This window comes from Cupressus sempervirens, chromosome 9, assembly GCF_028749045.1.
Source record: "Cupressus sempervirens isolate cs-2001-9-10 chromosome 9, ASM2874904v1, whole genome shotgun sequence".
Lineage (NCBI taxonomy): Eukaryota > Viridiplantae > Streptophyta > Pinopsida > Cupressales > Cupressaceae > Cupressus > Cupressus sempervirens.
The window spans coordinates 347,685,394-347,705,555 of NC_143126.1; positions in this window are offsets into that span (position 1 = coordinate 347,685,394).

A 20,162-nucleotide genomic window follows, 5' to 3' on the forward strand; every position below is an offset into this window, starting at 1 on the left:
GTTAAACCAACTCTATTAAGAGATTTGAAATCACTACTACAATGATTAGAAAGCAATAATGAATTGACCTGAACAAGATGCAACTAAATTTTTTGGCTATAGGTCTCTGTTTAGCATCATTAGATCCTCCTTGATCAAATATGGCTCTGTTGTTCCTCAATGATCTATGATCATCCTTTAAATTCACTTCCACAATAATCAGTCTTCATATCACATTAATTCCACACACTTTGAATTCGCAACTTGACCTCTTACTTATACCATTCAGATTGTCAAGTCAGCCTATTTACATGTTACATTTACCAATAAACCATACATTAGTTGGCTACAGATATTACTCTAAACAAATAAATGTTATTTCATAAAATAATGAAATCCTTTACTAGTTGACCTTGCTCAGTAAATACTACTTCCAAAAATTTCCTGAGTTAACCATCTTGACTCGGTTAATATTGCAATATGTATAAAATCTTTTGACTACCAAGTTTACTCGGTAGGAACTAAATTCCTTCATGAGAGCTCAATAAGAACTGCTTCTACCACATTCCCTTTGATGACCAACTAGCTCAATAAGAACTATTTCTGGCACATTTCCTTTGATGACCGAGTGAGCTCGATAGATTCTGTCCTTTTGCTTCGCTAACCATCTAAGCTCGATAAACACTATCTTTTGTCTTGCTGACCTTTTGAGCTTGGTAGACACTATCCTTTGCCTTGCTGACCTTCTGAGCTTAATAGACACTATCATTTGTCTTGTTGACCTTTTGAGCTTGGTAGACAATGTCCTTTGCCTTGCTGACCTTTTGAGCTTGGTAGATAGTATCTGATGACTGATATGACATTTGTGTGACATCAAAGACAACACATAATTTGAACAATTATATCCAACAATCTCCCTCTTTGGCATTGATGGAAAAACAACATGTCATAGCAGAATGAAATTTGAAATAAAAAAACTCCCTCTTTCATAATAATCTCTCCCTTTTACACCAACACTTATTATTTTGCAAATTTTAGAAAGATATGATAGTATACTCTACCTCTTTGACAGCATAGGCCAAAGACAACTCAAAATAGATGAATAGCATTGTACCTGATGTATTGATTCATATGCAATGTCTTCAATTTTTTGCTACATCAACTAATAGTTCTTCAATTCTGTTCATGTTGATGCATCGCTAGAACTATATTTTAGTGAGCTTCAGATAGGGGAATGACCTCTAACTTACCTCTTAGATACAAGAATGCATCCTTAGGTAAAGGCTTTGTGAATATTTCAACAATTTTTTCCTTTGTATGGACATATTCCAATCTTATTTCTTTTTCTTGTACCAATTCTCTAACAAAGTGATACTTTATGGCAATATGCTTGGTTTTTTAATGCATCACTGGATTCTTAGAAATGTTAATTACACTTGTGTTATCACAAAACATAACAACAGGTTCTTTGATTTCTTGCTTCATACCTTCCAATAATTGTTTAAACCACACAATGTTTGAGCAATTTACTACTGCTGCAACATATTCAACCTCTGCTATGGATTGAGATGTACAATTTTGCTTTTTTCTTGTCCAAGAAACCAACCTTTTTCCAAGAATGAAAGCTCCTCCACTTGTGCTCTTTCTGTCATCAATATTTTCTACCCAATTTGCATCATTGGAGACCTTTAAATCTAGTTTTCCTCCAAGTTTATACCATAATCCATATTCTTCAGTTCCTTTTAAGTATCTCATGATCCTTTTGATTTCCATCATGTGATTTTCTTTTGGTTTTGTTGAGAATCTTGCTACAATTCCTACTACAAGGGCAATGTCTGGTCTTGTGTACACTACATATTGCAACTACCCAATCATGGATCTATACAATGTCTGATCCACTTCCTTTGATTCATCATCCTTGGTCAGTTTTAATCTAGTACACATAGGAGTCCCAACTAGTTTACAGCCTTCCATTCCAAAAAAATTCAGTATCTCATTGATGTATTTAGATTGAGTGATGTAGATGCCATTATTACTCTGTTGAATTTGAAAACCAACAAAGAATTTGATTTCACCAAACATTGACATTTCAAATTCCTTGTTCATTTGTTCCTAAAATTCTTTGCAAAGATCATCATTTCCTATGAACAAAGTATCATCTACAAATATTTCTACCAAAACAATTTTATTATATGGTCCTTCCTTTATGTACAAACTATTGTTGTCATTAGTTCTTTGAAACCCAATCTGAATAAGATAGTTATGCAATCTTTCATACCATGCTCTAGGGGATTGTTTGTCATGTCCCCTTTTCAAATAATTAAAAAATAATAATCTTTGCTAAGGCAGGCAGGCCCATGAAAGTGAAGTTTCAGAAAAAGGGGGTTAATCTTTGGAAATCGTTGGACTAATAAATGAAAATTATTATTAAAATATGTTTCATTAACCTCTCTTGGATGTGAGTTACGGTTATGCCCTCTTTTAAGGGGTTTGGAGGCATTTTGGGCTGATTCTAGAACTTGATTTTTGCTCATTCTTTGTTATTCTTTAGAGGCTGCCAAACCTGTGGAGAAGGAGACCCAAGAACGGGAGTTTGCAGGTTTCCAGGGAGACCCAAGAATGAGATTTTTCAGTTTTTCAAGAAGGCTAAGGATGGGAGTTTGAAGCCATTCCATTTGCATGCTCATACAGAGTTTGCTTTTGTGTTGAACAGTGCAGATTTGTGGATTTTCGGGTGTGTTTTTTGTATGAGTTTGGTGTTTACAGTTGAGTATTTCATATTAGTTTGAGTTGCTACTGTATTTCATATTTTAAGGTGTTAAAATAGAGCTGAATATATGTATTGGGACATGATTAAATTTCTGAAATAGATTATTAGTATTTTTGTGGTGTTTCTGGGCATTTTTGTGTTAATTTTGGGAGCCCGATGAGCATACTTTTTGTCCTACATTTGTGAACTATTGTGTAAAGGCTATATGGATCTGGAAATGTCATTTTTTAGGCTTTTATGCTACTGAAATTTCTGTAAAAATGTCCATTTTCATATTTATTAATAATTTGTGAAGTTGTGAAGCTTTTGGCACTATTTTCAGCATACCCGATTTGGGGTTTCTTGAGAAATTTGGTGGATCTTTGTGATATTAGTTGTTTGATCTTAAAGATCTGATTAGAGGTTGGAAATATCATATAAAATTAGAGAAAGGGACATTTCAGTGGTATCAAAGCCATGATCTTGCCAGCCTAAGAGTTTGTAGAAGCTTGCATGTCAGTTTTGACAACTACCTAGATCTTGCATGTCATAATTTATGATTGCATGTTGCTTCTAATCTGTTGCATGTCAAAATTTATGGTTGCATGCTACTTCTAATCATTTTCATGTTAGTTCTTAGTGAATTTGGTGGTTGTAGAAGTTTGCATATCAGTTTTGAGAACTACCTAAATCTTGCATGTCATAATTTATGGTTGCATGTTGCTTCTAATCAGCTGCATGTCAAAATTTATGGTTGCATGCTACTTCTAATCATTTGCATGTTAGTTCTTGGTGAATTTGGTGGTTGTAGAAGTTTGCATGTCAGTTTTGACAACTACCCAGATCTTGCATGTCAATTTTGACAACTACCCAAATCTTGCATGTCATAATTTATGATTGCATGTTGCTTCTAATCAGCTGCATGTCAAAATTTATGGTTGCATGCTACTTCTAATCATTTGCATGTTAGTTCTTGGTGAATTTGGTGGTTGCATGTTGCTTCTAATCAGTTGCATGTCAAAATCTATGGTTGCATGCTACTTCTAATCATTTGCATGTTAGTTCTTGGTGTTTGAAGAAGTTATATCCTATTGGGGTTACACTCTACTTTATCCAGAATGGACAAGTATAGTACAGAGTCTCAGAGGACACAATCTTGGACAATTGATATCAAGAGTCAAAATAGTAGAAAGGATGGTTATTTAGACATTCGAGATAAACTTATGAAAATAAGCCATGACATGTCTGAACAGTTGGTTGAACACCACCGTATAATGAATGACATGTTGTCCGACCCAGCTAAGGTGGATAAGTTGACTGGATTTCTATTTGGTAGATTTTCTCATAGGATAAATGACACAATTCCCAAGAGCTTGCATGAGGAGTTTGAGAAACTAGCTGATAGCTAGGTAGAGGTCTTAGATTCTACTTTTCCACAGGAGGTGGTGGGAAAGGATATTACATAGATTGATAGTAACGGTCAACTTGATACTCAAATTTAGACAATTGTTTATAGGTCATCAAAGGGTGATGCCACAGGTATTCAGGATGGTATAGTTACAATAGGTAGTGACTACAGTGTAGTGGGTTCAGATGATGATTATGAGGCTGTTGTTGTGCAGGATGGTGAGATACCTAGTAGAGATGAGTAGACATTGAGCATTCATGACTTTGCTGAGAAAGAGTACCAGGCACAGTTAGATGCTTCATCACATGAGGTTGAGGCTAGTAGTACTTCACATGATTTTTCTAGCCAGCTGAAGGTGAACAAAGATAGTATTGTGACTTCATTATCTCATCATGATAGATATGTGGAGCTAGTTGGTATTGGTCATATTACTCAGGTGAGGAGTTTTCTTGAGTTACCAGTTGATTCTAGTTTATGGATATGGACTCGAGATTGTTATATTGGCGTTTGGGATTCAATTGCCTGGAGATCTTTAACACTTTTTGGTAGCAGTGTTTGTTTGGGTGCTATCATGGATTTGATTAGCAAATTACACGGTGTTGTCTTTTCTTGTGCCAGTATCTTGTCTGATGTTGGTATTAGTTTTTATACACTGATGTTGGGCTTTGTTCATATATCTAGTTGACCATACTTGCTGGAATGTGTTGATGATATTTCATATTTGACAGTGTGTATAGATGAGTCCCAGGATCATATTGGCATTGATGACATCCAGGAGGATGCAATGGACAGTTTTGAAGACTTAGTTTCCTTGGGTATAGAGGAGTTGGACAGCAATGTTAATGTTTTTGATACTCCATATGTTGATATGAGCTTTAGATTTCATTCACAGGATATGGATGGTAATACTCTAGAGACTAGTAACTTTGAGGATACTCCTTTAGACAGCGCATCAGAGGAGGTTTGTAGGAGACAGTCAAGCCAGTGCCATCATGTGTCTAATATGTTGAGAGTTAGTGACCGAGACATTGCTATCACTTGCCAGCATTTTGATGCTGCTTGTCAGTTGTTAGCATTTTATGGATGGGGTTCTACTAGTGATGAGCAGGGAGGCAGTCATCTTTTCTTGACAGAGTTCCACTCTTTATGGGAAGCTATCCAAATTATGAGATAGGATTATATGCAGTTGGTAGCCGACAGAGATTATCTTATGGAGTGGGGTAGTATAGCATATGATGCATTGTTGGCCAAGGAAGATGAGGTGAGTGAGCTTACTGAGCAGCTTGAGGTGACTTCTGAGATTCTTGAGAGTACACTGTTGGATTTTAAGAAGTCACAATTTCATTTGGCTAAGGTGACCATGGAGTTAGAGCGACTATAGTATTTACCTGATTCTATAGAGTCACAAGCTATGGTGTTTGGTGATCCAAGGATGTCCATGGCCGAGATTGTCAGAGACAATGGAGATGGGGATGCATCCATCCTTGATACTAACATTGGCATATCAGGTTCATTCCCACTAGAGTTAGGTTCAGTTGAGTTGGGTGTTGTAGTAGATTTTTGTATGCCTAACATAGTGGTGGCCTCTAGTACTGATGGCATGGAGACTAGAGATGTATCAAAGATCATGTGTGATGTTGGTGAGTCGGCAGTTGGCATGGTTCCTACTAGTAATACTACTCCCTTGGTGATATCTTCGGAGGTAGTAGTTAGTTCCAACATGGTTAATGATCAATTGCAGTTAGTTTCATCTAGATTATAGTCTAAGCCATTGACTGAGATTGGCGAATTCTATCGGCATTACACTGTGAGGTACACTCATCAATTTACCTTTGATGACCATGTTGATGAGATGATGATACAGAGATGTACTTTGATTTCTAGTGCTTATCATCCGTTATGGGATAGTTTGATGCCTCAAGATGAGAGTTGTGATGGGCATGACATGGTGATAGGTTCTGCAGTTGACAGCTTGATAATATGTGACTTAGAGAAGGAGTTTGGGAGTGATGCTTCAGTGGGTGTTGTTATTGATTCTACTCCTTTGGCTATGACATCTCCTGACTTAGCTAGTGATCAGTCACAGTGGGTTGTATCACTTTTTCATGGTGAGTTGTTGACTGAGGTTGGTTTTTCTAATCAACATTATATTGCACTGTATGTACATTAGTTAGCATTTGATCCTTGTTTTGAGGAGTTGATGGCAGGAAAATTTGGTTTGGATTCCATTTCTTACTCTTTATCTTGTAATGTCTTTTCACCATCAGCAGTGCATGGGAGTTATGGTTATGAGATAGTGGTCGGTGATTTGCAGAGTTGTGTTGACTGTAGGAGTTGTACAGTGTGTGGATTCTCCATACTTGGTATAGTTTCATTCAAGAGCATTCACCATTGTTGCAGAGTTGGATTGTACATTCTGTATAGGCCAGTGGGATGCATTGATGGTATTTACTGTATTGGTAGTTTGATTTGTCCACTTTACTTGGGTTCTGATGTTCTAAGAGTTTGTGTCTCATGGGTTTTTGACTATGGTAGTGGTGATTTTGGAGTTTGGTTGAGCTATAATTGTCAGTTTGATTATGGATTCCTCTTGGTCATATTGCAGGAGCCTGTGTTAATTGGTAGTAGTATAGTTCATGACTACATTTGGGATCCAGGTGGATTGATTGGTTTATTATTCAGCCATTGCTTGAGGACAAGAAATTTTTGGGAGGGGAGGACTTGTCATGTCCCCTTTTCAAATAATTAAAAAATAATAATCTTTGCTAAGGCAGGCAGGCCCAAGAAAGTGAAGTTTCAGAAAAAGGTGGTTAATCTTTGGAAACTGTTGAACTAATAAATGAAAATTATTATTAAAATATGTTTCATTAACCTCTCTTGGATGTGAGTTATGGTTATGCCCTCTTTTAAGGGGTTTGGACGCATTTTGGGCTGATTCCAGAACTTGATTTTTGCTCATTCTTTTTTATTCTTCAGAGGCTGCCAAACCTGTGGAGAAGGAGACCCAAGAACAGGAGTTTGCAGGTTTCCAGGGAGACCCAAGAACATGATTTTGTAGGTTTCCAAGAAGGCTAAGGATGGGAGTTTGAATCCATTCCATTTGCATGCTCATACAGAGTTTGCCTTTGTGCTTAACAGTGGAGATTTGTGGGTTTTCGGGTGTATTTTTTGTATGAGTTTGGTGTTTACAGTTGAGTATTTCATATCAGTTTGGGTTGTTGCTGTATTTCAGATTTTAAGGTGTTAAAATAGAGCTGAATATATGTATTGGGATGTGATTAAACTTCTAAGATAGATAATTACTATTTTTGTAGTGTTTTTGGGCATTTTTGTGTTAATTTCGGGAGCTCGATGAGCATACTTTTTGTCCTACATTTGTGAAATATTGTGTAAAGGCTATATGGATCTAGAAATGTCATTTTGTAGGCTGTTATGCTGCTGAAATTTCTGTAAAAATTTCCATTTTCAGATTTATTAATAATTTGTGAAGTTGTGAAGCTTTTGGCACTATTTTCAGCATACCTGATTTGGGGTTTCTTGAGAAATTTGGTGGATCTTTGTGATATTAGTTGTTTGATCTTAAAGATCTGATTAGAGGTTGGAAATATCATATAAAATTAGAGAAAGGGACATTTCATTGTTTTAGACCATATAATGCTTTATGCAATTTGCAGACCATTTCCTTCTTGTTTGGATCAACAAAACCTTCAAGTTGTTCAATGTAAACCTCTTCATCCAATATGCCATTGAGAAATGTTGACTTAGCATCCATTTGATAAACTTTGAATCCTTTGAATGCAGCATATGCAAGTAAGGTTCTGACACCTTCCAATCTTGCAATAGGAGCAAAGGTTTCTCCATAGTCTACACCTTCTTCTTGAGAGTATCCTTTGCATACTAGTCTAGCTTTGTTTTTTGATACCTTACTATCTTCATTTAGTTTGTTTCTGAATACCCACTTTGTTCCAATCACATTTTTGTCTTTGGGTCTAGGTACAAGAGTCCATTTTTTTTTTTCTCTATTTGTTCTATCTCTTCATTCATAGGTTCAATCCAACTTTCATTGTCTAATGCATATTTGACATTTGTAGGTTCAAAATCAGCAAGTAAACAAGTGTCTTTCAACTTACTTCATGTCATTGTTCCTTCTGATTTATCTCCAATGATCAGATCTAGTGCATGATGCCTTCTAACATACTTGGATAACATAGGCTCCTTTCCTTTTGAATGACTTCCATTATTATCCTTCTATATCTCAACTTATTGTTCTAGATCTGGTTGCTCGGGCATAGTAGATGTTGATTCGGTAGCTTCTGTTTGCAACTCGGGTTCTTGCAACTCAAGAGGCATTAGCTCAGTTTGAACTTCCTGTGACTCGATAACTGAAGACTCTAAAGTTGAGGATTCCTTATTAAAAGGTATACTTGGCATTGTATCAGATTCAATAAATACCTCTTCTTCAAGGTCTCCATTCATAAAGGTTGATTTAACATCCATCTGATAAACCTTGAATTTCTTATTTTCTGCACAAGACAAGAACATCCTTACTACTTCCATTTTATCTACAGGTGAATATGTCTCCCCATAGTCTATGTCTTCTTACTTTGAATATCCCTTGCATAGAACTATATCCTTGTTGCTTACAACTTTTCCTTTCTCATTCATCTTGTTTCTGGACACCCATTTGGTTCCTATCACATTCTTTTCTTTAGTTCTAGGAACTAACTCCCATGTATCATTCTTTACAATTTGATTTAATTCTTCCTTCATTTCTTGAATCCAATTGTCATCTTTGCATTCTTCATCTTTTATTTTTAGGCTCAACTTGAGATATTAGACATATCTCCTCATTTACTCTATTCTTTGTCATCACACCCTTGTCTTTGCTTCCTATTATCTACCCAAGAGGCTAATTCTTTGTCGAATTCCTATTAGAGGTAGGAGTTAACATCTCAACTCTTATATCATTTCTAGGTTTAGATATTTGCTCTCCTCTTTTCTCAATAGTTGGCACATCATTCTACAAAACGTTGTTAGTCTCAAAGAATACTTTTGAATTATATCTAACAATTTCATATATCTTCTTCTTCATCATCATCTGAATTATATTCTATCATATTTTACTTATTTCCAAACTTTTCATCAATCCTTACATTTGTGCATTCAACTATTTTCTTAGTTCTACAGTTAAAACATCTACACACCTTTCTTTTTAATGAATAACTAAGAAACATAGCTTCATCACTTCTTGGATCGAATTTGCCAATATCACCATCTCTCTTAATATAACATTTTCTCCAAAATATTCCGAAATACTTAATTGAAGGTGAATGACCAAAACATAGTTCATAAGGTGTCTTTTTCATACCTTTTCTAATCTATACTCTGTTCATAGTGTATACTGTAGTATTGATTTCTTCTCTCTAAAATGTCTTACAAATATCATTCTCAAACAACATCACTCTTTCTTCTTCTGTTACTATCTTATCCTTCTTTCAACAATCCTATTTTTCTTAGGTGTTCTAGGTGTAGATAGATGCCTTTTGATTCCATTCTCTTTACAAAATATGTTAAACTCTCTTTCATCATAGAATCCTCTTATTCTAGAAGAACCACTCAAATTTGTGTGAATGATCTCTAGCTTCTCTGTGATACTGAACTTCTTGCTAGGAAATGATGCTTTCTTCTACTTAGCCAAAATACATTCTTTACACACAATATTAGTAGACTTTGTAATCTTAGGAAAGTCTTTGATTACAAAAGTTCTAATGATAATGCAAAAGTCTTAATCAACTTACCATCTTTATCTTTGATGATGTAGGTCTTCTCACTGAAATACAATTGATAACCCTTGTCCACCAACTGTCCAACAATCAACAAGTTATGTTTCAATCCATAAACAAAATAAAAATCATCAGTATGAATTTTACCATCAAGAGAAATGGATCCAATTCTTATTATATGATAGGCTACATTGTTACCAATTGTAACAATACCTCCATCATGATTCTCAAACTTAACAAACTTATTTATATCACCAATCATGTCATGTGAAAAACAACTATCTATTATCCAATAAAATTTATTTTCCACTTGGGAAATTAGAGCTCTTTCTTCTCTAATCTCTCTATCAACATTGTCTTCCTTGATAGTGAAAAATCCTAATTTATCATCACTTTCACTTTGACCTTTTTCATCAGATTCTTCATCTTCATTTGCATACAAATAGTTTCTATCTCTATCTCTTCTGGGCTTAAACTTTCATTTATAATGTTTCTCTATCTTAGGACATTTTGATGCTTAATGACCAAATTCATCACAAGTCCAACATTTAAAGATTTTCTTTGTTGATCTAAGATTGGTTTTGATAAGTGAGTGTCAACACACTTAAGTTGGTTACTTAGTTCATGTTGAAATAGTAATACATATTGGGCACAACATGAAAATATTAGACCATGTCAAATTATAGTGAGTGTTGAGCCACTCATGTGCCAAATCACTCAAGTGCTAAGCAGATAGACCATGCTGAGTGATTTAGTAGCTGAGTAAACAATGGATGTCAACCAATCTAGGTACCAAGTCATAGTATAAAGATCAATGGATGTTGAGCATCAGAGACTTCAGATTCTGAGTAAGATAGTTTTGACATATTTTTTCGTAATGGAACAAACAACTAGGTAAACCATTTTTTAGCTGACTTAAGATTATATTTTGATATTCTAGAGATAAGGGTGAATCTCTAGTTGGATTCCCTATGCAATTACATGTAGTCAATTTTAAAATGGCAAGGATTAAGTGGTAAAATGGATTAATCTCAACCATAGATTCATTACTAACCCTAAGTGACTAAAGTATTCTTAAGGATGACAAAAACCTAAAATATCTATGGAGAGTGTAAGAAATTGAAGGAGTGAAGAAGATAGTTTGTATGTAGAGCATTCATGGTGACTTAGAAGTTATGAAGAAAAAGTGAATTGTAGAATCAGTTAGAGCATAATAGAGGATAGAGAAAAGGATATAGCATTGATACATATGATTGAGAAGGATCAAGAAGACATTTTTTAGAGGTGATTTTTATCAAGCAAGCAAGTGCCAACCGTAGGATCTATGTTGAGACATTCTAATAGGTGATTTTAGTCAAATATCTTAATATAGTAGTCCTAACAGACTATATCAAATCTTTTAATAGGGTGCTTACTTAGTTTTAAGTTGAAGTCCTCTAACAAGGCACACTTCTAATAGGGTGTTGAAATCCTCTAACAAAGTGAGACCTAATAGTCTTTGTAAGCCTTTAACAAGGCATACCTTCCATAAGGTAGATCATGTTTTATGATCAAAACATTGTAACCTTTATTGAATACACTTTATTGCTATAGTAGTGAAGATTTTTGGGTGCTATCCCCACCCCAAATTTATCTTCTCATTTGGAGGGTTTTTGGGTAATCATATCTAGTGTTATGTGTGTGAATGGATGCACTACATCAATTGAATCAAGAAAGAGAAGATCTAAAGAATTCTTTAAAGAGAAGGAATGAAATTGCTATCATAGAGAATGACACACAATACAAAAAGATAGACACTACTAAGCTATTTGCAAATGGAGACTCTAATGAATTTGATGCAAAAGTTGTAGATCTAATAGAAAAGAATAGAGTTCAAGCTAAAGAAATTAGAAATTGTAAGTTAGAGCAAGAATCACAAGCTATACTCCTATGTGAGGTAACTAAACAAAAGAAGAAAGCTATGGAAAACAAAGCCATGACTGAAGAAAACAAAAGAATTTTGGCCAAAAGACTAGAAGAGAAGTCAATAGACCTAACCAAAATTTTCAACATGAAATTGGATACTCTAAGTCAAATGATGAATGCCAACTATGAATTGAATGTCAAGGACATTAAGATAACTACATTGAAGTTGCAGAATGAACAACTATAGAGTGACCTAAAGAGAGAAAATGAATTTGATGAAAGTTTCAACAAACCAAATGAAGTCATCAAATACTTTGAAAATTTATTAAGATCCCCAAGATGTTGGAATCATAGATGGAGTAATTGAGGGGAGGGGGGGCAGGGGGGTGAATCAGTTATCACAAAAATAATTCATAGATCCCTTAGATGTCTTTAATACTTATTTACTATTGATATTTGGTAAACAATGCAGGAATATTGTAACTTGGTAGATTAACTAGTTACTAATCATCTAGTATTCATAGTTATTAATATGTATGCAAAAGTTAAATAAAATAAACACAAGAGACACCAGATTTAACTTGGAAACCCAATATGGGAAAAACCACCAAGTAACTAGTCACCAATTTTTTACTCTTTTGAAGTGAGCCCTATTAGGAGCCAACCCTATTAAAGGTTACAATACACACTGTTAGGTGTGACCTTGTTAGAAGATTTAATCACCCTATTAGGAGTGGCCTTGCTAGAGGTCTTTAGAACAATTCAACTAAACTGTCACCTTGTTAGAGGATTTACAAAATGGTTGTTAAACCAACTCTATTAAGAGATTTGAAATCACTACTACAATGATTAGAAAGCAATAATGAATTGACCTAAACAAGATGCAACTAAATTTTTTGGCTATAGGTCTCTGTTTAGCATCATTAGATCCTCCTTGATCAAATATGGCTCTGTTGTTCCTCAATGATCTATGATCATCCTTTAAATTCACTTCCACAATAATCAGTCTTCATATCACATTAATTCCACACACTTTGAATTCGCAACTTGACCTCTTACTTATACCATTCAGATTGTCAAGTCAGCCTATTTACATGTTACATTTACCAACAAACCATACATTAGTTGGCTACAGATATTACTCTAAACAAATAAATGTTATTTCATAAAATAATGAAATCCTTTACTAGTTGACCTTGCTCAATAAATACTACTTCCAAAAATTTCCTGAGTTAACCATCTTGACTCGGTTAATATTGCAATATGTATAAAATCTTTTGACTACCAAGTTTACTCGGTAGGAACTAAATTCCTTCATGAGAGCTCAATAAGAACTGCTTCTACCACATTCCCTTTGATGACCAACTAGCTCAATAAGAACTATTTCTGGCACATTTCCTTTGATGACCGAGTGAGCTCGATAGATTCTGTCCTTTTGCTTCGCTAACCATCTAAGCTCGATAAACACTATCTTTTGTCTTGCTGACCTTTTGAGCTTGGTAGACACTATCCTTTGCCTTGCTGACCTTCTGAGCTTAATAGACACTATCATTTGTCTTGTTGACCTTTTGAGCTTGGTAGACAATGTCCTTTGCCTTGCTGACCTTTTGAGCTTGGTAGATAGTATCTGATGACTGATATGACATTTGTGTGACATCAAAGACAACACATAATTTGAACAATTATATCCAACAATCTCCCTCTTTGGCATTGATGGAAACACAACATGTCATAGCAGAATGAAATTTGAAATAAAAAAACTCCCTCTTTCATAATAATCTCTCCCTTTTACACCAACACTTATTATTTTGCAAATTTTAGAAAGATATGATAGTATACTCTACCTCTTTGACAGCATAGGCCAAAGACAACTCAAAATAGATGAATAGCATTGTACCTGATGTATTGATTCATATGCAATGTCTTCAATTTTTTGCTACATCAACTAATAGTTCTTCAATTCTGTTCATGTTGATGCATCGCTAGAACTATATTTTAGTGAGCTTCAGATAGGGGAATGACCTCTAACTTACCTCTTAGATACAAGAATGCATCCTTAGGTAAAGGCTTTGTGAATATTTCAACAATTTTTTCCTTTGTATGGACATATTCCAATCTTATTTCTTTTTCTTGTACCAATTCTCTAACAAAGTGATACTTTATGGCAATATGCTTGGTTTTTTAATGCATCACTGGATTCTTAGAAATGTTAATTACACTTGTGTTATCACAAAACATAACAATAGGTTCTTTGATTTCTTGCTTCATACCTTCCAATAATTGTTTAAACCACACAATGTTTGAGCAATTTACTACTGCTGCAACATATTCAACCTCTGCTATGGATTGAGATGTACAATTTTGCTTTTTTCTTGTCCAAGAAACCAACCTTTTTCCAAGAATGAAAGCTCCTCCACTTGTGCTCTTTCTGTCATCAATATTTTCTACCCAATTTGCATCATTGGAGACCTTTAAATCTAGTTTTCCTCCAAGTTTATACCATAATCCATATTCTTCAGTTCCTTTTAAGTATCTCATGATCCTTTTGATTTCCATCATGTGATTTTCTTTTGGTTTTGTTGAGAATCTTGCTACAATTCCTACTACAAGGGCAATGTCTGGTCTTGTGTACACTACATATTGCAACTACCCAATCATGGATCTATACAATGTCTGATCCACTTCCTTTGATTCATCATCCTTGGTCAGTTTTAATCTAGTACACATAGGAGTCCCAACTAGTTTACAGTCTTCCATTCCAAAAAAATTCAGTATCTCATTGATGTATTTAGATTGAGTGATGTAGATGCCATTATTACTCTGTTGAATTTGAAAACCAACAAAGAATTTGATTTCACCAAACATTGACATTTCAAATTCCTTGTTCATTTGTTCCTAAAATTCTTTGCAAAGATCATCATTTCCTATGAAAAAAGTATCATCTACAAATATTTCTACCAAAACAATTTTATTATATGGTCCTTCCTTTATGTACAAACTATTGTTGTCATTAGTTCTTTGAAACCCAATCTGAATAAGATAGTTATGCAATCTTTCATACCATGCTCTAGGGGATTTTTTGTCATGTCCCCTTTTCAAATAATTAAAAAATAATAATCTTTGCTAAGGCAGGCAGGCCCAAGAAAGTGAAGTTTCAGAAAAAGGGGGTTAATCTTTGGAAATCGTTGGACTAATAAATGAAAATTATTATTAAAATATTTTTCATTAACCTCTCTTGGATGTGAGTTACGGTTATGCCCTCTTTTAAGGGGTTTGGAGGCATTTTGGGCTGATTCTAGAACTTGATTTTTGCTCATTCTTTGTTATTCTTTAGAGGCTGCCAAACCTGTGGAGAAGGAGACCCAAGAACGGGAGTTTGCAGGTTTCCAGGGAGACCCAAGAATGAGATTTTTCAGTTTTTCAAGAAGGCTAAGGATGGGAGTTTGAAGCCATTCCATTTGCATGCTCATACAGAGTTTGCTTTTGTGTTGAACAGTGCAGATTTGTGGATTTTCGGGTGTGTTTTTTGTATGAGTTTGGTGTTTACAGTTGAGTATTTCATATCAGTTTGAGTTGCTGCTGTATTTCAGATTTTAAGGTGTTAAAATAGAGCTGAATATATGTATTGGGACATGATTAAATTTCTGAAATAGATTATTAGTATTTTTGTGGTGTTTCTGGGCATTTTTGTGTTAATTTTGGGAGCCCGATGAGCATACTTTTTGTCCTACATTTGTGAACTATTGTGTAAAGGCTATATGGATCTGGAAATGTCATTTTGTAGGCTTTTATGCTACTGAAATTTCTGTAAAAATGTTCATTTTCATATTTATTAATAATTTGTGAAGTTGTGAAGCTTTTGGCACTATTTTCAGCATACCCGATTTGGGGTTTCTTGAGAAATTTGGTGGATCTTTGTGATATTAGTTGTTTGATCTTAAAGATCTAATTAGAGGTTGGAAATATCATATAAAATTAGAGAAAGGGACATTTCAGTGGTATCAAAGCCATGATCTTGCCAGCCTAAGAGTTTGTAGAAGCTTGCATGTCAGTTTTGACAACTACCTAGATCTTGCATGTCATAATTTATGATTGCATGTTGCTTCTAATCTGTTGCATGTCAAAATTTATGGTTGCATGCTACTTCTAATCATTTTCATGTTAGTTCTTAGTGAATTTGGTGGTTGTAGAAGTTTGCATATCAGTTTTGAGAACTACCTAAATCTTGCATGTCATAATTTATGGTTGCATGTTGCTTCTAATCAGCTGCATGTCAAAATTTATGGTTGCATGCTACTTCTAATCATTTGCATGTTAGTTCTTGGTGAATTTGGTGGTTGTAGAAGTTTGCATGTCAGTTTTGACAACTACCCAGATCTTGCATGTCAATTTTGACAACTACCCAAATCTTGCATGTCATAATTTATGATTGCATGTTGCTTCTAATCAGCTGCATGTCAAAATTTATGGTTGCATGCTACTTCTAATCATTTGCATGTTATTTCTTGGTGAATTTGGTGGTTGCATGTTGCTTCTAATCAGTTGCATGTCAAAATCTATGGTTGCATGCTACTTCTAATCATTTGCATGTTAGTTCTTGGTGTTTGAAGAAGTTATATCCTATTGGGGTTACACTCTACTTTATCTAGAATGGACAAGTATAGTACAGAGTCTCAGAGGACACAATCTTGGACAATTGATATCAAGAGTCAAAATAGTAGAAAGGATGGTTATTTAGACATTCGAGATAAACTTATGAAAATAAGCTATGACATGTCTGAACAGTTGGTTGAACACCACCGTATAATGAATGACATGTTGTCCGACCCAGCTAAGGTGGATAAGTTGACTGGATTTCTATTTGGTAGATTTTCTCATAGGATAAATGACACAATTCCCAAGAGCTTGCATGAGGAGTTTGAGAAACTAGCTGATAGCTAGGTAGAGGTCTTAGATTCTACTTTTCCACAGGAGGTGGTGGGAAAGGATATTACATAGATTGATAGTAACGGTCAACTTGATACTCAAATTTAGACAATTGTTTATAGGTCATCAAAGGGTGATGCCACAGGTATTCAGGATGGTATAGTTACAACAGGTAGTGACTACAGTGTAGTGGGTTCAGATGATGATTATGAGGCTGTTGTTGTGCAGGATGGTGAGATACCTAGTAGAGATGAGTAGACATTGAGCATTCATGACTTTGCTGAGAAAGAGTACCAGGCACAGTTAGATGCTTCATCACATGAGGTTGAGGCTAGTAGTACTTCACATGATTTTTCTAGCCAGCTGAAGGTGAACAAAGATAGTATTGTGACTTCATTATCTCATCATGATAGATATGTGGAGCTAGTTGGTATTGGTCATATTACTCAAGTGAGGAGTTTTCTTGAGTTACCAGTTGATTCTAGTTTATGGATATGGACTCGAGATTGTTATATTGGCGTTTGGGATTCAATTGCCTAGAGATCTTTAACACTTTTTGGTAGCAGTGTTTGTTTGGGTGCTATCATGGATTTGATTAGCAAATTACATGGTGTTGTCTTTTCTTGTGCCAGTATCTTGTCTGATGTTGGTATTAGTTTTTATACACTGATGTTGGGCTTTGTTCATATATCTAGTTGACCATACTTGCTGGAATGTGTTGATGATATTTCATATTTGGCAGTGTGTATAGATGAGTCCCAGGATCATATTGGCATTGATGACATCCAGGAGGATGCAATGGACAGTTTTGAAGACTTAGTTTCCTTGGGTATAGAGGAGTTGGACAGCAATGTTAATGTTTTTGATACTCCATATGTTGATATGAGCTTTAGATTTCATTCACAGGATATGGATGGTAATACTCTAGAGACTAGTAACTTTGAGGATACTCCTTTAGACAGTGCATCAGAGGAGGTTTGTAGGAGACAGTCAAGCCAGTGCCATCATGTGTCTAATATGTTGAGAGTTAGTGACCGAGACATTGCTATCACTTGCCAGCATTTTGATGCTGCTTGTCAGTTGTTAGCATTTTATGGATGGGGTTCTACTAGTGATGAGCAGGGAGGCAGTCATCTTTTCTTGACAGAGTTCCACTCTTTATGGGAAGCTATCCAAATTATGAGATAGGATTATATGCAGTTGGTAGCCGACAGAGATTATCTTATGGAGTGGGGTAGTATAGCATATGATGCATTGTTGGCCAAGGAAGATGAGGTGAGTGAGCTTACTGAGCAGCTTGAGGTGACTTTTGAGATTCTTGAGAGTACACTGTTGGATTTTAAGAAGTCACAATTTCATTTGGCTAAGGTGACCATGGAGTTAGAGCGACTACAGTCTTTACCTGATTCTATAGAGTCACAAGCTGTGGTGTTTGGTGATCCAAGGATGTCCATGGCCGAGATTGTCAGAGACAATGGAGATGGGGATGCATCCATCCTTGATACTAACATTGGCATATCAGGTTCATTCCCACTAGAGTTAGGTTCAGTTGAGTTGGGTGTTGTAGTAGATTTTTGTATGCCTAACATAGTGGTGGCCTCTAGTACTGATGGCATGGAGACTACAGATGTATCAAAGATCATGTGTTATGTTGGTGAGTCGGCAGTTGGCATGGTTCCTACTAGTAATACTACTCCCTTGGTGATATCTTCGGAGGTAGTAGTCAGTTCCAACATGGTTAATGATCAATTGTAGTTAGTTTCATCTAGATTATAGTCTAAGCCATTGACTGAGATTGGCGAATTCTATCAGCATTACACTGTGAGGTACGCTCATCAATTTACCTTTGATGACCATGTTGATGAGATGATGATACAGAGATGTACTTTGATTTCTAGTGCTTATCATCCGTTATGGGATAGTTTGATGCCTCAAGATGAGAGTTGTGATGGGCATGACATGGTGATAGGTTCTGCAGTTGATAGCTTGATAATATGTGACTTAGAGCAAGAGTTTGGGAGTGATGCTTCAGTGGGTGTTGTTATTGATTCTACTCCTTTGGCTATGACATCTCCTGACTTAGCTAGTGATCAGTCACAGTGGGTTGTATCACTTTTTCATGGTGAGTTGTTGACTGAGGTTGGTTTTTCTAATCAACATTATATTGCATTTTATGTACATCAGTTAGCATTTGATCCTTGTTTTGAGGAGTTGATGGTAGGCAAATTTGGTTTGGATTCCATTTCTTACTCTTTATCTTGTAATGTCTTTTCACCATCAGCAGTGCATGGGAGTTATGGTTATGAGATAGTGGTCGGTGATTTGCAGAGTTGTGTTGACTGTAGGAGTTGTACAGTGTGTGGATTCTCCATACTTGGTATAGTTTCATTCAAGAGCATTCACCATTGTTGCAGAGTTGGATTGTACATTCTGTATAGGCCAGTGGGATGCATTGATGGTATTTACTGTATTGGTAGTTTGATTTGTCCACTTTACTTGGGTTCTGATGTTCTAAGAGTTTGTGTCTCATGGGTTTTTGACTATGGTAGTGGTGATTTTGGAGTTTGGTTGAGCTATAATTGTCAGTTTGATTATGGATTCCTCTTGGTCATATTGCAGGAGCCTGTGTTAATTGGTAGTAGTATAGTTCATGACTACATTTGGGATCCAGGTGGATTGATTGGTTTATTATTCAGCCATTGCTTGAGGACAAGAAATTTTTGGGAGGGGAGGACTTGTCATGTCCCCTTTTCAAATAATTAAAAAATAATAATCTTTGCTAAGGCAGGCAGGCCCAAGAAAGTGAAGTTTCAGAAAAAGGTGGTTAATCTTTGGAAACTGTTGAACTAATAAATGAAAATTATTATTAAAATATGTTTCATTAACCTCTCTTGGATGTGAGTTATGGTTATGCCCTCTTTTAAGGGGTTTGGACGCATTTTGGGCTGATTCCAGAACTTGATTTTTGCTCATTCTTTTTTATTCTTCAGAGGCTGCCAAACCTGTGGAGAAGGAGACCCAAGAACAGGAGTTTGCAGGTTTCCAGGGAGACCCAAGAACATGATTTTGTAGGTTTCCAAGAAGGCTAAGGATGGGAGTTTGAATCCATTCCATTTGCATGCTCATACAGAGTTTGCCTTTGTGCTTAACAGTGGAGATTTGTGGGTTTTCGGGTGTATTTTTTGTATGAGTTTGGTGTTTACAGTTGAGTATTTCATATCAGTTTGGGTTGTTTCTGTATTTCAGATTTTAAGGTGTTAAAATAGAGCTGAATATATGTATTGGGATGTGATTAAACTTCTAAGATAGATAATTAGTGTTTTTGTAGTGTTTTTGGGCATTTTTGTGTTAATTTCGGGAGCCCGATGAGCATACTTTTTGTCCTACATTTGTGAAATATTGTGTAAAGGCT